This window comes from Octopus sinensis, linkage group LG21, assembly GCF_006345805.1.
Source record: "Octopus sinensis linkage group LG21, ASM634580v1, whole genome shotgun sequence".
In the NCBI taxonomy this organism is placed as follows: domain Eukaryota; kingdom Metazoa; phylum Mollusca; class Cephalopoda; order Octopoda; family Octopodidae; genus Octopus; species Octopus sinensis.
In genome coordinates, this window is record NC_043017.1 from 7,007,070 (window position 1) to 7,022,155 (window position 15,086).

At 36.7% G+C, this 15,086-nt stretch overlaps 1 protein-coding gene across 1 annotated transcript in view; it reads left to right on the forward strand.

The window, feature by feature from the left end:
* LOC115222852 (myosin light chain kinase A-like) overlaps positions 1-15,086 on the forward strand; it is a 126,445-nt gene that overhangs the window by 41,121 nt on the left and 70,238 nt on the right. The window lies entirely within an intron of this gene.

Sequence of the window (15,086 nt, forward strand, 5' to 3'; positions counted from 1 at the left end):
CTGAATTTTCTCCCAGACATTTAAAAAAATATTTATTTTTAACTTCTCACAAATAATACATTTAAACATAAAACTCCGACTTCTTTTCTCTTTTCTTTTTCTTTTTTCTTTTCTACTTCATTTTCGAAAGTAGTTTTTCAATAGTAGTCCAGTTAGTATTCATTTCAACTATGGTAATTAAAACAAAAATAAAATAAAACACAATAAAATAAAACAAGCGGAAAAAAAAATAAAATGTATGCGAATTATTATTATTATTATTATTATTATTATTATTATTACTATTATTACTATGACTATTATTATTATTATTACTATTATTATTATTATTATTATTGTTATTACTATTACTATTATTATTATTATTATTATTATTATTATTATTGTTATTACTATTACTATTATTATTATTATTATTATTATTATTATTATTATTATTATTATTATTTATATACTATGGTGTCGACAAGGAAACTAATTTTCAGACTTTCATATTAATGAGCAAAGTGACGACATTTTTAAAACAAAGAAAATTACTTTATTTTTTGTAGATGATTTTTTTTTTTCGTTATTAATCAGTTGAAAGGAAGGAGAGTTGATTAGTTAGTCCGTTTGGTTTATGTAATTATTTTAAATTTCCCAAACGAGTTTATTATTGCTAATAACTGTAAATTGGGGTTTGTGAAATTAACGCTTAATCCCATCCGCGGCCACCGCAACCATCAGTCAATATATATAGAAGGGCTTCATTAGTGAAATTAAGTGAAAGGAAGTTCGTTAAATAAATTAATTTCGCTAAATTCTGTTGTTAAATATAATGTTCTTTGGGGGTGCACAGCCTTAGGAAGAGGTGTGGTGGCGTTGATCCTTTTCCTCATAGGTGTATTTATTAGCGATATAATTGTAAAATTATTGTTTCGAAGCCGGCTTTCTCGCGTGAGACTCATTAATCAGATCGGAATTGTTTTACCCGGACATAAAACCATTAATTAATTGGAGAAATGATAAATATCTTACACAAGACTACTAATTAATTCAGATCAGTTGTTTTCAACTGGATTCCATATGGCCCCTCGGGGGGGGGGGGTCCCTATAAGATTTTGTTGTTAAGATTTATCTGCAATAAATCAGTTATACGTCTCCAATACACAGAATGTTTTTAATTTTTTTAATACAATTCCTAATATTTAATTATAAAAAATTACATCAATTAAAAAAAAAACGTCGAATGGGGCTAGGAGGGTCCAATAGAGTAAAATAGGTGAAAGAAAAAAAAAATGGTTAAGAAACATTGATTTAGAGGCTGGGTTGTGTGATATCCCGTAACCTTAATAAGGGCCAATGCCGCGGTGAATTTAACTAGAAACTGGCATCTAAGTGAGGATCGAACCCGGATTCGCCTTAACTTCTGCAACACACAAGTTTCATAATAATAATAATAATAATTTCTCAACACGAGAGACTACCACACATTTATTTGGGGCGATAAGAAGAAAAATTGTTGTTGCTGGTGAATTAACAAAGAGCCCTCTCCCTGGTCGTTCAACATGCTGGAAATAGCAACTAAATCTCCCTCAAATTCTACAATAGCAACCGCACCTCACTATGCTGTCTTCACAAAAAAAAATATATATATAGCCGCAGGAGTGGCTGTGTGGTAAGTAGCTTGCTAACCAACCACATGGTTCCGGGTTCAGTCCCACTGCGTGGCATCTTGGGCAAGTGCCCTCTGCTATAGCCCCGGGCCGACCAATGCCTTGTGAGTGGATTTGGTAGACGGAAACTGAAAGAAGCCTGTCGTATATATGTATATATATGTGTGTGTGTGTTTGTCCCCCTAGCATTGCTTGACAACCAATGCTGGTGTGTTTGCGTCCCCGTAACTTAGCGGTTCGGCAAAAAGAGACCGATAGAATAAGTACTGGGCTTACAAAGAATAAGTCCCGGGGTCGATTTGCTCGACTAAATGCGGTGCTCCAGATTGGCCGCAGTCAACTGACTGAAACAAGTAAAAGAGTAAAGAGTATACATATTGGATTATGTAGTCGGGAGCACGTGTGTCTGACAGAAAAATGGATGGTCATAGGTTGAATATTTTAGGGGATTTTAAGTCTGCAGCTAGGGAAACAAGTATAATAATAGATTAGTGGTACTTTTGGAAAGACTACTTTTGTACCCCAACTTCCGTTAAAATTTAAAAAAAAGAAATATTACACATGGTGGAAAATTGTTTTCCTACCATATCTTATAATAATAATGACGAGAACATATTAAAAATTAAGAATTTCTATTAAGAAAAAAAGATTTCATTTCTGTATTATGTGTATTCATGTCCCAAGGTTAGGCAAACTTCGTAGAGTGAGGTAATTTAAGACATGAATATACGTAATTTTACGGGGTGGGGGTCCAAAAGGAAGTCTTTCCGTACTTTTTTTTTTTTTTGTGTGGGAGAGGGAAATCTTTCGGTAAAAGTCTATGACGTCACAAGTGTGATAGTGTCTTTAATCTGCTCTGCAAAGCTTAACAAACACAGATATGCACACGTCACTGACGTCATATATTAATACCGAAACATTGTCTTAACTTCGATGGACTGAAAAGCAAAGTTGACAGTGATAGAATTCGAACTTATATGGTACGGGATCATAACTAAATTACTATAGGACTTTCCGTAAAGACCCGCTATACCGTATCTATCATCCCACAAGATGGTTTCTATCATCCCACACGTGGTTCCGTGTTCAATCCCACCGCGCGAGGACGACACATAGATGATACATATGTATAGAGGACGATACATAGACGAGGGACAGTGAGGTTGAACGTGTAAACAGCCAACAAACAACGATTAACAAAGAGATTAAACCAACAATATGCTTCCCTAACAGCGAGGAGTTCCACCGTAAGGTGACCAAAAAGACCTCACGCACTTTGGACCCCCTGACACCAAAGGCTCCTCAGGAAGGCACCCTCTCCTCTCCCTTCCATCCGGCCTACAGGCGCACGCTTAGCGTAGGCCCATTCACGTGGATCATTCTTGTCATATTCACCCACCTTTCAACGAACTCATTTTTCTAGTGGAACCTGAAAAAATCAATGAGTCCTTGGCCAAAGAGGAAGGTCAGCACACAGCCTCTTTTGCCATACCCACCAGACAGAGGGAAATTGCCCTCTCTTCTCGATCAAAGGAAGGAGGCGGGGCGATCTTCACAATGGACTCGGACGATAGCCGGATCCGTCCTACACGTGACAATAACTGTTCGACAAAGCTCTACAAGTCAGCAATGCGTGACACTGTACGAGAGCATGCAGAACGGTTTCATCGCTCCGCATGCATCTCGGACAAGCCCGACTGGCTTGCACACCTGTGCCTGTAGAGCTTATCTTGAACTGGCAGCGCCGTCCCGTAGCACTGCCAGGCCAGGGATGTCTGGAAGTTATCTATAGTTCCCGGCCCGAAAGTCCTCCGGAAGACACCGGGCAGTTGATTCCTCCTTCCTCACCCCGACGCCCAAGATCTCTCCAAGTACGTCGTCGCTCTTGCCCTCCACTAATCCTCTTTCCACCGACATTATATTGCCCGACTGGCCAAGAGCTGTGAGCGCTTGCAGACACTCTTGGTGCCAAGCACCCTGCCTTGGTCTACGCCTGATCCACAGCTGTAGCTCCGTCAAGAAAACGAGATGCAGAAAATTGCTTTCTTCAAACGGCGACCACACCTGCTCACCGTTAAGATATCGCAGCCTCGGCGCATCCTCAACTACGACATGCTCAGTCCTCCACGCAACGGGTGCTGACAGCAAAACACCTTAATAATATAATGATACTAGTATTGGTTTCAAATTTTGGCACAAGCCACCAATTTGGGGAGTGGAGGTTAAGTCGATAACATTGACCCCTGTGCTCAGAACATAAAGACGAATGGAATGGTGCTAAGCATTTTGTCCGGCGTGCTAACAATCCTGCCAGCTTGCCACCTTAATAATAATAATAATAATAATAATAATAATAATAATAATAATAATAATCCTTTCTACTAAAGCAGTGGTTACTAACCTTTTCATTACCAAGGACCCCTTTTATTTAAATGAGTTTTCCCATGGACCCCAGGAAATTGAAAGGTCTGTCGGCTTAACATGTTCATGGACCCCCAGTACTACTTTTGCGGACCACCAAGGGTCCACGAACCATAGATTGGAAACCACTGTACGAAAGGCCCAGGCCTGAGATTTTGAGGAAGGAGACTAGTCGATTACATTGACCCTCGTTGCTTTATTTTATCAGCCCCGAAGGGATGAAAGGTAAAGTCGACCTCGGCGAAATTTGAACTCAAAACGTGAAGACGGATGAAATGCTACAAAGCATTTTGTCCGGCGTGCTAACAATCCTGCCAGCTTGCCACCTTAGTAATGATAATAATAAATCCTTTCTACTAAAGGCCCAGGGCCTGAAATTTCGGGAAGGGCATTAGTCGACAACATCAACTCCAGTGCTCAACTGGTACTTATTTTATCGACCGCGAAAAAGGATGAAAGGCAAGGTCGCCCTCGGCGGAATTTGAACCCAGAACGTAAAGACAGACGAAATGCTGCTACGCATTTCGTCCGGCGGATGATGATGATGATGGTGATATTTTTGTTGCTGCTTCCTCTGACCCAGGTCGGCCCTGACCGAGCTGACCTATGACCAAAGGCGAGTAGAGGTAAAGAATACGCACACCACCCGTTTTCGGCGTAACCCAAACCCTAACCCTAAACACCGGGTGTGCGTGTTCTTTATCTTCGCCCAAAGGCGCTCTATCCATGAATACATCCTTATTTTTTTTTCTCTCTTTCTTTCTTTTAATCTGTCTCGGGCTTACTTTGTCCTACTCGTCCTTCCCGCTAAAAATAACAAGGAAACTAGTCTCGATACCACACCCTACAATTTTTAAAAGTACAAATGGAATAGGGAGTGGGAGGAAAAGGGAGCGTGTGCAATGGAGACCTAGATTAATAAAGGCTGCGAAAAGAAGCGGGTACTTAAGGCTATAAGAAGGCCTTATATCATAGCTTTTGCTCGATCAGGGCCTACCGACCTAGGGTTAAATAACAATCGAATTTAACCTTTAATTAGCATGAATAATAATAATTATTATTATTTGTACACCACCATAACTATATTAGGGTGCAGCATGCAAGTGTATGTATGTGTGTATGGTTGTGTTTGTATATATATATATATATATATGCATGTGTATATATATATGTGTGTGTGTGTGTGTATGTGTAAATATATATATGTATATGTGTACATATGTATGCTTATGTGTTTGTATATATGTGTGCATGTGTCTATATAGACATACACACATATGTGTACGTGTATGTATATATATATGCATATATATATATATATATATATATATATATATATATATATAATGTATGTATATATATGTGTGTGTGTGTGTATATATATCTATGTATGTATGTGTATATATATATATGCATGATCTATCTATCTATCTATCTATCTATATATATATATATATATATATATATACACACACATACATAAGCATACGTTATACATATATATGCACACATACATTTATATATATATATATATATAAATTGTATGTGTGCATATATATGTATATATGCGTATGTATATATCCATATATATATATATATAATATATATATATGTATATATCATCTATATATATATATATCTATATATATATATATATATGTATATATGCATATATATATGTATATGTGCATATATATATATGTGTGTGTGTGTCTGTTAGTTATATATATATAAATCAATTTGTGATTTTTCTCTTTTCAACTGAATTCTTAAAACTCCATTTTACAAGAGAATGGCTGTTTATTTCGTTATGGATTTGGGAAATGAGTCTTAATCATACAGATTAAGCTCTTAGCCATCACCCCTACGCCGCCTCCTTCCGTTAGGCGCCCAAAACTTAAGGACGACCTATATATTTTTAAATTAGGCTTTTTCTGTTTTCTTTCTTTCTCTTAGTAATATACAACTGTAACAACATGTAACTTAGTACACGAAACCTACATATATACCCCTATATATATATATATGGCGTTGGGAAGATGCTGCTTTGATGATGATGATGATGATATATGTATATATGTGTATGTATGTGTATATATATAAATATAGATAGATAGATAGATAGATAGATAGATAGATAGATAGATAGATAGATAGATAGACATAGATAGATAGATAGATAGATAGATAGACAGACATAGATAGATAGACAGACATAGAAAGATAGATAGATAGATAGATAGATAGATAGATAGATAGATAGATAGACAGACAGGCAGATAGATAGACAGACAGGCAGATAGGTAGATAGACAGACAAATAGAAAGATAGATAAATAGACAAATAGAAAGATAGATGAATAGTCAGACAGACAGATAGATGAATAGTCAGACAGACAGATAGATAGATAAATAGACAGACAGATAGATTGAGAGAGAGAGACGGATAGATAGATAGATAGGTAAATAGACAAATAGATAGATAGACAGAAAATAATTGATAGATAGAGAGATAGAAAAATAGATAGATAGACAGACAGATAGAGAGATAGATAGATGTAAATTATCGCATGCTGTATAATTGTATCTAACTATAATGCGAATGTTTCTAACGCGAAAAGTACATTATATAGTTATGTAGGTACGCGTGCGTGAATAATCGCGCACAGTCAAATGGTTTGTGCGCGCACGTATGTGTATATATATATATATATATATATATACACGCCGTATTATTGAAATAAATCGCCACGTGCGTTCAATGTCGGCATGGTTGAGACAAATATGTGTGTGTGTATTTGTATATATATATATATATATATATATGGATCTTTTCAAAAGATCCTATATATATATACACACATCTACACACATACATTATACACACGCACGCTTACATACATATATACATACATGTATGTATGTATATATGTAGGTGTGTGTGATAGTAAAGATCAAGTAAAGTGTAGATACTCGCACGCACACACCTATACGTGTCAATTGTAAGCCTTAAATTTTAAAATCCCCTTAATACATTTTGTAATTTTACTTAGAAATACAATAACTTGTTTGTCTAAAGAGGAAAATAAAAACGAATTTTTTTTTAAATTATAAACTTTTTTTTATTCTTCTCTATAAAATGGAGGAAAAAATATTTAAAAGAAATAATGTTTGTAATATATAAATAAAGAAAATTTGCACTGCAAGATTAAAAAAAAAAGACTTTGTGTAGGGGGTTTTTTTCTCTCTTTTTTTATTTTATTAAACTGAAGCTTTGTTATAAATAAACAAAGACTAGACTAAAAAGAGAGAAAGAGAAAACAGATAAAGACAGCTGCTTCCAAGTGACACCATTTGTTCTTAGGATGTAAGTCATGTGAAAGAGAGAGAGAGAGAGGAGATGTGCTGAAGTAAGTTGGCAAAGAAGTCAGGCATCTTTTCCCTCCAAGTGTGGCATGTAAGCAAAAGGGAAGCGTTAAAAGAATGAAGCAAACAAGCTAGCTAGCTCTCTCGCTCGCTCTCATTCTCACTCCCATTATTTAAGTAGTCGTTGCATGCCTGCTTTTTTAAAAAAGACGAACGAACGTTAAGCAAGCAAGCTGCACAAAGTCAGGCTTTACACGTTTCACTGCCATTACCGCAGCCATGTTGGATGGCGGCAGGGAAGAAGACAATTACAATGGCTTCTTCGCCTTCATTTTTGCGTTTGAAGAAAATGTCTTTTCCTTTTATTAAACTCGTATAGACTAAAATTGGTGTGTGTGGTTGTTTTTGTTGTATTTTTAACAGGGAGGAATTGAGAACTATGCTAGTCTTATGAATAAATATTTACACACACCCAAATTGTTCAGCGATCTTTATATTCATGTGCAATTGTATGTGTGTGTATGTATATATATATATATATACACACCATATGTGTGTGTGTGTGTACCATATATATATCTATGCGTGTGTGTACTACATGTATATATCAGTTTTATTCCTAGATAAAGACTTTTAGGTTAGGCTGTTGACCATTTAGATATGTACGTATGTTCCTTGTTCACACACATACACGGATGTGTGTATACGCACACTCATTATTACTATTCACTCACGCTTATTACATATATATATATACATACACAAAAACTGCCAATCCCACTCTCATCGTCTTTCTACGTCTCTCTACCTTTCTTTCTATCACCCCCTCTCTCTCTCTGCTTTATCTCTTTCTCCCTCTACTTTCTCTCTTTCTCTCTCTCTGCTTTATTTCTTTCTCCCTCTACCTACTCTCGCTTTCTCTCTCTCTCTCTGCTTTATTTCTTTCTCCGTCTACCTACTCTCGCTTTCTCTCTCTCTCTGCTTTATTTCTTTCTCCCTCTACCTACTCTCTCTTTCTCTCTCTCTGCTTTATCTCTTTCCCCCTCTACCTACTCTCGGTCTCTCTCCCTCTACCCACTCTCTCTTTCTGTCTCTCTCGCTCTACCTACTCTCTTTCTCTCTCCCTCTTGTTACTCTTTCTCTCTCTCTCTGCTTTATTTCTTTCTCCCTCTACCTACTCTCGCTTTCTCTCTCTCTCTGCTTTATTTCTTTCTCCGTCTACCTACTCTCGCTTTCTCTCTCTCTCTGCTTTATTTCTTTCTCCCTCTACCTACTCTCGCTTTCTCTCTCTCTCTCTGCTTTATTTCTTTCTCCCTCTACCTACTCTCGCTTTCTCTCTCTCTCTGCTTTATTTCTTTCTCCCTCTACCTACTCTCTCTTTCTCTTTCTCTCTGCTTTATTTCTTTCTCCCTCTACCTACTCTCTCTTTCTCTCTCTCTGCTTTATCTCTTTCTTCTCCTTTCTCCCTCCCTCTACCTACTCTCGTCTCTCTCCTCACTCTACCCATCTCTCTTTCTGTCTCTCTCGCTCTACCTACTCTCTTCTCTCTCCCTCTTGTTACTCTTTCTCTCTCCTGCTTTTATTTCTTCTCTCCCTCTACCTACTCTCGCTTTCTCTCTCTCTCTCTCCTGCTTTATTTTTCTCCGTCTACCTACTCTCGCTTTCTCTTCTCTCTGCTTTATTCTTTCTTCCTCTACCTACTCTCGCTTTCTCTCTCTCTGCTTTATTTCTTTCTCCTCTACCTACTCTCGCTTTCTCTCTCTCTCTCTGCTTTATTCTTTCTTTTCTCCCTCTACTACTCTCATTTCTCTCTCCCTTTTATTTCTCCCTTTCTCTCTGCTCTTTTCTCTTTCTTTTCTCTTTCTCTTCTACCTACTCTCTCTTTCTCTCTCTGATCTCTGCTTTATCTCTTCTTCTCTTGCCTCTATACTCTCTGTCTCTCTCCCTCTAAACCAACTATCTCTTTCTGTCTCTCTCGCTCTACCTACTCTCTTTCTCTCTCCCTCTTGTTACTCTTTCTCTCTCTCTCTGCTCCTTCTCTTTCTCTAATTAAGTCCAATCGTGTTTCGCTTTCCTGAAAATTCTTTTTTCTTCTTCTTTTATTTGCGCTATTTTTATCAGCTAAAAAAATAATTATAGAACACACCAGGCTAAACTCTACACACAAGTTTATTACATACATTAATGTGCCACATAGCAAGGTGCCTCACCTCCATTCGATGTTTACTAACAAGAAATAAACCATGCATCATTATAAATAAATTTTACTGCGAGGATTCTTCAACATAATGAGACACATTAGGATATTACAAGAACCAATTTGAAAGAGAAACAACTAATAGACCCATTATCTTTCTCTCTCTCTCTATCTATCTATCTAGCTCTACTCTTTTCTCTCTCTCTCTCTCTCTCGCTCATCTCTCTCTTCTCTCTCTCTCTCTCATATATATATATATATATATATATATATATATATATAATATATATTCTCTACTTATCTTTTTAGTGCCTGGTACATATTCTATCGATCTTTTTTGTCGAACCGCTATGATACAAAGACGTAAACTAGCCTACCGTGGTTATCGAGCAGTAGGGAGACTCACACACGCACACACATGTATGCGTCGGGTTTCCATACAGTTTCCGTCTACCGAATTCGCTCGGAAGGCATTGGGGTTGGTCCGGGGCTCTAGTAGAAGATACTTTGCCAAAGCTGCCACACAGTGGAACCGAACCCGAAACCACGTGGCTGCAAAGCCAGCTTCTTAACTACACACCTATGTCGACACACACAGAGTTAGATATTTTTATACTAGGGTGGAACTGTTCTGTAAATATACTTTATCAAGGTTTGAATGTGTCATACAGTGGGTATGCTAAACAATAACTATTTGTAACTATTTACATAGAAGTACCACCCGAGTACAAAATCCTCCAACAAACTTCAAATAAACACTCTGCCACAAATATATATATATATGATTCCTTCTCAATTTTTCGCATCTCCTCTCATTCAATTTTTAGTTCATTGTGATGTGTGGTTTGTGCCTGATGAATGTGTTTGAGGCATTTCTCAACATATGAAACTATTAGCGGCATATAATAGCATGTATTGTGTCTATTGAATAATATTTATCTCTCACCAGATGGCGTGATTTTTTTTTTTTTTTGTTGATCTTACCATCACAAAACAGTACATTATATATACGTGTGTATGTGTGTGTGTTTGCTTTATTTACTTTGAGTACAATGAATTCGCACACATACGATGGGCTTTCATGTGGTTTCTGTCTATCAAATCTGACTCAGAATGTATTGCTCGCTCTGAGGCTATAAGGCCATAAAAGGAAACACTTGCCGAAAGTGTGACAGTGGAAGCTAACTCCAAGCACTCTATTGCAAAGCAAACTCCTTAACCACTTCTTAAAGGCCATCCATGCATCCATGTTAAAAAAAGGGCCTAGTACACTCTGTAAATTGGTTGGCATTAGGAAGGGCATCTGACTGTAGAAACAATGCCAAAATAAACATTGGATCTCAAGGCAGTCCTCCAGCTTATTGGGTCCTATCAAACCATCCAACCCCATACCAGCATGGAAGATGGATTGCTAAATGATGGTGACACTACTAGATTGAATGGTATTACCCAGGTGTTGAAACTATAATGATTATCTGTTAGGCAGCTGAAGATGGGATGTATAACATACATGTTTGATACTCTTGTTGACTGTAAGCCTTGTGTACTCATGGTTCTAAGCTGTCCTTGATTAAAATTCTAGTTGCTGTAGGGTTAAACTTGTTTAGAATGTTTTTGACTCCTTTGTGTATGGTAGTTTTGTCATATATATATATATATATATATATATATATATATATATATATAATATATATATAAATATATATAGAGTTAATCCAAACATGAAAACACAAGAGAAAACGCAACATTGCGAGGACGTGGAACAAGTATAGTGTTATTGGATGCTCAGGAAAGGAAAGAAAGAAGGAGGATTTAAACATTTCGAGCAGAGCTCTTCGTCAGAAACATAGAAAAAGGAAAGGTCCAAGGAAGGGAAAACAGAGGGAAAAAAATCACCAATGATACACACGCGTCACATATTGAATATATATATATACATATATATATATATATAAAAATATATATATATATATATATATAATATATATATATAATATATATATATATATTATATATTATACCATACATTGATATTGTGTGGTTGTCTTTCATTGGGATTCTAATTCTAGTAGAGTAATAGTTGTTTAGAGGTTTTCTAGTTGTGCCGGTGGCACATAAAAAGCACCATCCGAACGTGGCCGTTGCCAGCGCCGCCTTGGCTGGCTTCCGTGCCGGTGGCACCTTAAAAGCTCCAACCGATCGTGGCCGATGCTGGACCCCCCTGGCACCTGTGCAGGTGGCACGTAAAAAGCACCCACTACACTCGCGGAGTGGTTGGCGTTAGGAAGGGCATCCAGCTGTAGAAACTCTGCCAGATCAGACTGGAGCCTGGTGCAGCCTTCTGGCTTCCCAGACACCGGTCAAACTGTCCAACCCGTGCTAGCGCGGAAAACGGACGTTAAACGATGATGATGATGATGAAGGTTTTGTTGTATATGTAACAGGAATCGGGAAGAAAGTAGTACAATTGCACTGTTGAAAGTGTAGTTATTTCTTCCCAATTTCTCATAGTAATTTCTTTTTGATAACGAACTTAAGCAACAGGTAAAAGGTACCTGATGAGAAAGGAATATTGATCATCTATATAATACTGTATAATTACATAACTTCCATTTAGTTTTCCTTTGAAACATATGTAGTGCATATTTACATACTTCATTCTATATACCCACTGATTTATAACCACATAGCAACTTTTGTTACTATATATTGGAGTAGTTTGGTGGCAGTTATCTTATTGGAATTTGTATCTAATTTAATATGGAATAAATTGTACAGCACACGTTGATTAATAAACTTTATTGATCAAGTATTATTTGCTTTATGTTATCTGAGCAAGCTGTGTCTGTGCTTGAGGTTAACTAACTCTCTGTAGCACAATCACTTTGAATATTATCATCATCATTATTATTATTATTATTATTATTATATGCTTGAAGTAGTGTAAATGATAACAATATTAAAATAGAAACCTTTAAGCAATGGTGGTGGGAAGTTGAGCAAAATATGTAAAGTGATGCCAACAAATAAAGACTAAAACAGAATATTGTATTACCTGACACAGGTTTTTCAATGCTTGTATTATATTTCAGGAAGGAGTTCTCATATCAAGGCACAAAGTCAATTATTCAAGATTTATATAGATATATATACACACACATATATATGTTTGTGTGTATTCTCTTATATACATATATATATATATATATATAATATAATATATATATATATATATATATATATATATACATACATATATACATACATATATATATACATATATATATATATATATATAATATATATATATCATACATATATATATACATATATATATATATATTATATATATATATATATATATCCATACATATATATATACATATATATATACATATATATATACATATATATTATACACATATATATATATATGTATATGTATACATATATATATATACCTATATACATAATACATACATATATATACATATATATATATATATATATATATTATTCTGTCAGTCATGCTGAGGTACTGCTGTTAGTCTGGCTACACTTTCCTTACTTGAAACCTCCTCTGATGTGATTGGTGAATGAGGGAATTTGCCGTTGCTGCCCTCATTTGCATTTCCTGCCACGAAGTAAGTTCATTTGGCACCCTTGTCTGGAGGAGATCCAGTTTTCTTTTTGAAGACACCTACATCCACCCCATGCAGGTCTCTCGGACTTTCATTCAGAACTTATGAAAACAAGACATTTGTACTACAGAGCCAGATGTGGTTTCAGCTGGGTTGATATCAGAAGGGTTAAATAGGTAATATTAAAAGACATCATATATTTCTGAGCCTTACCTTTCGGTCTTTGCCCTCCCCTTGGATAACATCAGTGGCATGGAGAGGGGAGGCTGGTATGCATGGATGACTGCTGGTCTTCCATAAACAACCTTGTCCAGACATGTGCCTCTGAAGGGGAACTTTCTTGGTGCAATCCCATGGTCATTCATGGCCAAAGAGGATTTTTACCCTTTCATACTTCAGAGCTACACAAATGAAATCACACCAGAAGTGATCAAGAGAGTGACAAATATGTATTTCTCCGTGGTTGCAGCTTATCAGTGTCACATACTCTGGCCTGAAATATATACTGATAATGTATAAACTATCTGCTGGCTTGCTATGGCGGATTTAGCATGGCATAGAGTGTGACAAGGCTGGCCCTTCGAATTACTCATAAGACTCATTTTGCCAGCTGGGTTAACACGAGTAGCATGGAGTAAATTGTCTTGCTGAAGGGCACAACACACCACTAGGAACTGAACTTACAACCTTACAATCACGAACCAGAACGGGTATCGGTACGGCAAGACATTGCTTCTGAGATTCTAACCTTTCTGCCAATGCACACACTCTGGACTGGTATGTATGTTATAAACCCCACCACAAAAGGTGAAAAGCAAAGTTGACATCAGTAGGATTTGAACTCGGAATACACAATGACTTTACCAATTCTGCCAAAGTCAAATATGAACATCGTGTTTTATATTTGTTGAGGGCTTTTTCTTTTTGCAGCGTGTGTGTGTGTATGTGTGTATTATGTGGAAGGAAGAGAAAAGGATAGCAAAAATAGACTCAAAGAATAGAATAGAGTGCTTGTTAGCTGCCAGTGTTAAATTAGTCATTTTATGTTAAATTTCATAAAGGAAAAACAAAAAAAAAAAACATGACATGACAGCTTAGGGCGTATATAAGTGAAGAGGCAATGTTTCCACTCGACCGTGAGTGTGTATGTGTGTCTGTGTGTTCATATGTGTGTGTACGTGTGTGTGTGTGTATGTATGTGTGTTTGTGTACGCATGTGTGTGTGTATGTGTACTTATGTGTGCTTGGGTGTGTGTGTGTTCATGTGTGTCTATGTGTGTGTGCGTGTGTTCATATGTGTATTTGTATGTGTGTTTGTGTACGTGTGTTTATGTGTATCTATGTGTATTTGCATGTGTGCTTGTGTGTGTGTTTCTGTGTGTTCATGTGTGTGCGTGTGCATGTGTTTTGTGTGTGTATGTGTGTGTCTGTGAGTGAGTGAGTTGTGTGTGTGTGATATATATACTCTTTACTCTTTTACTTGTTTCAGTCATTTGACTGCAGCCATGCTGGAGCACTGCCTTTTAGTCGGGCAAATCGACCCCTGGACTTATTCTTTGTAAGCCTAATACTTACTCTATCGGTTACTTTTGCCGAGGCGCTAAGTTACGGGGATGTAAGCACACCAACAAATATAGTATTATTGGATGCTCAGGAAAGAAGGAAAGAAGGAGAGTTTAACGTTTCGAGCGGAGCTCTTCGTCGGAAACATAGGAGAAGGAAAGATCCAGAGAAGGGAAAACAGAAGAAAAAAAATCGCCAACAGTACACACGCGGTCACATATATATATATATTGTGGGCTTCTTT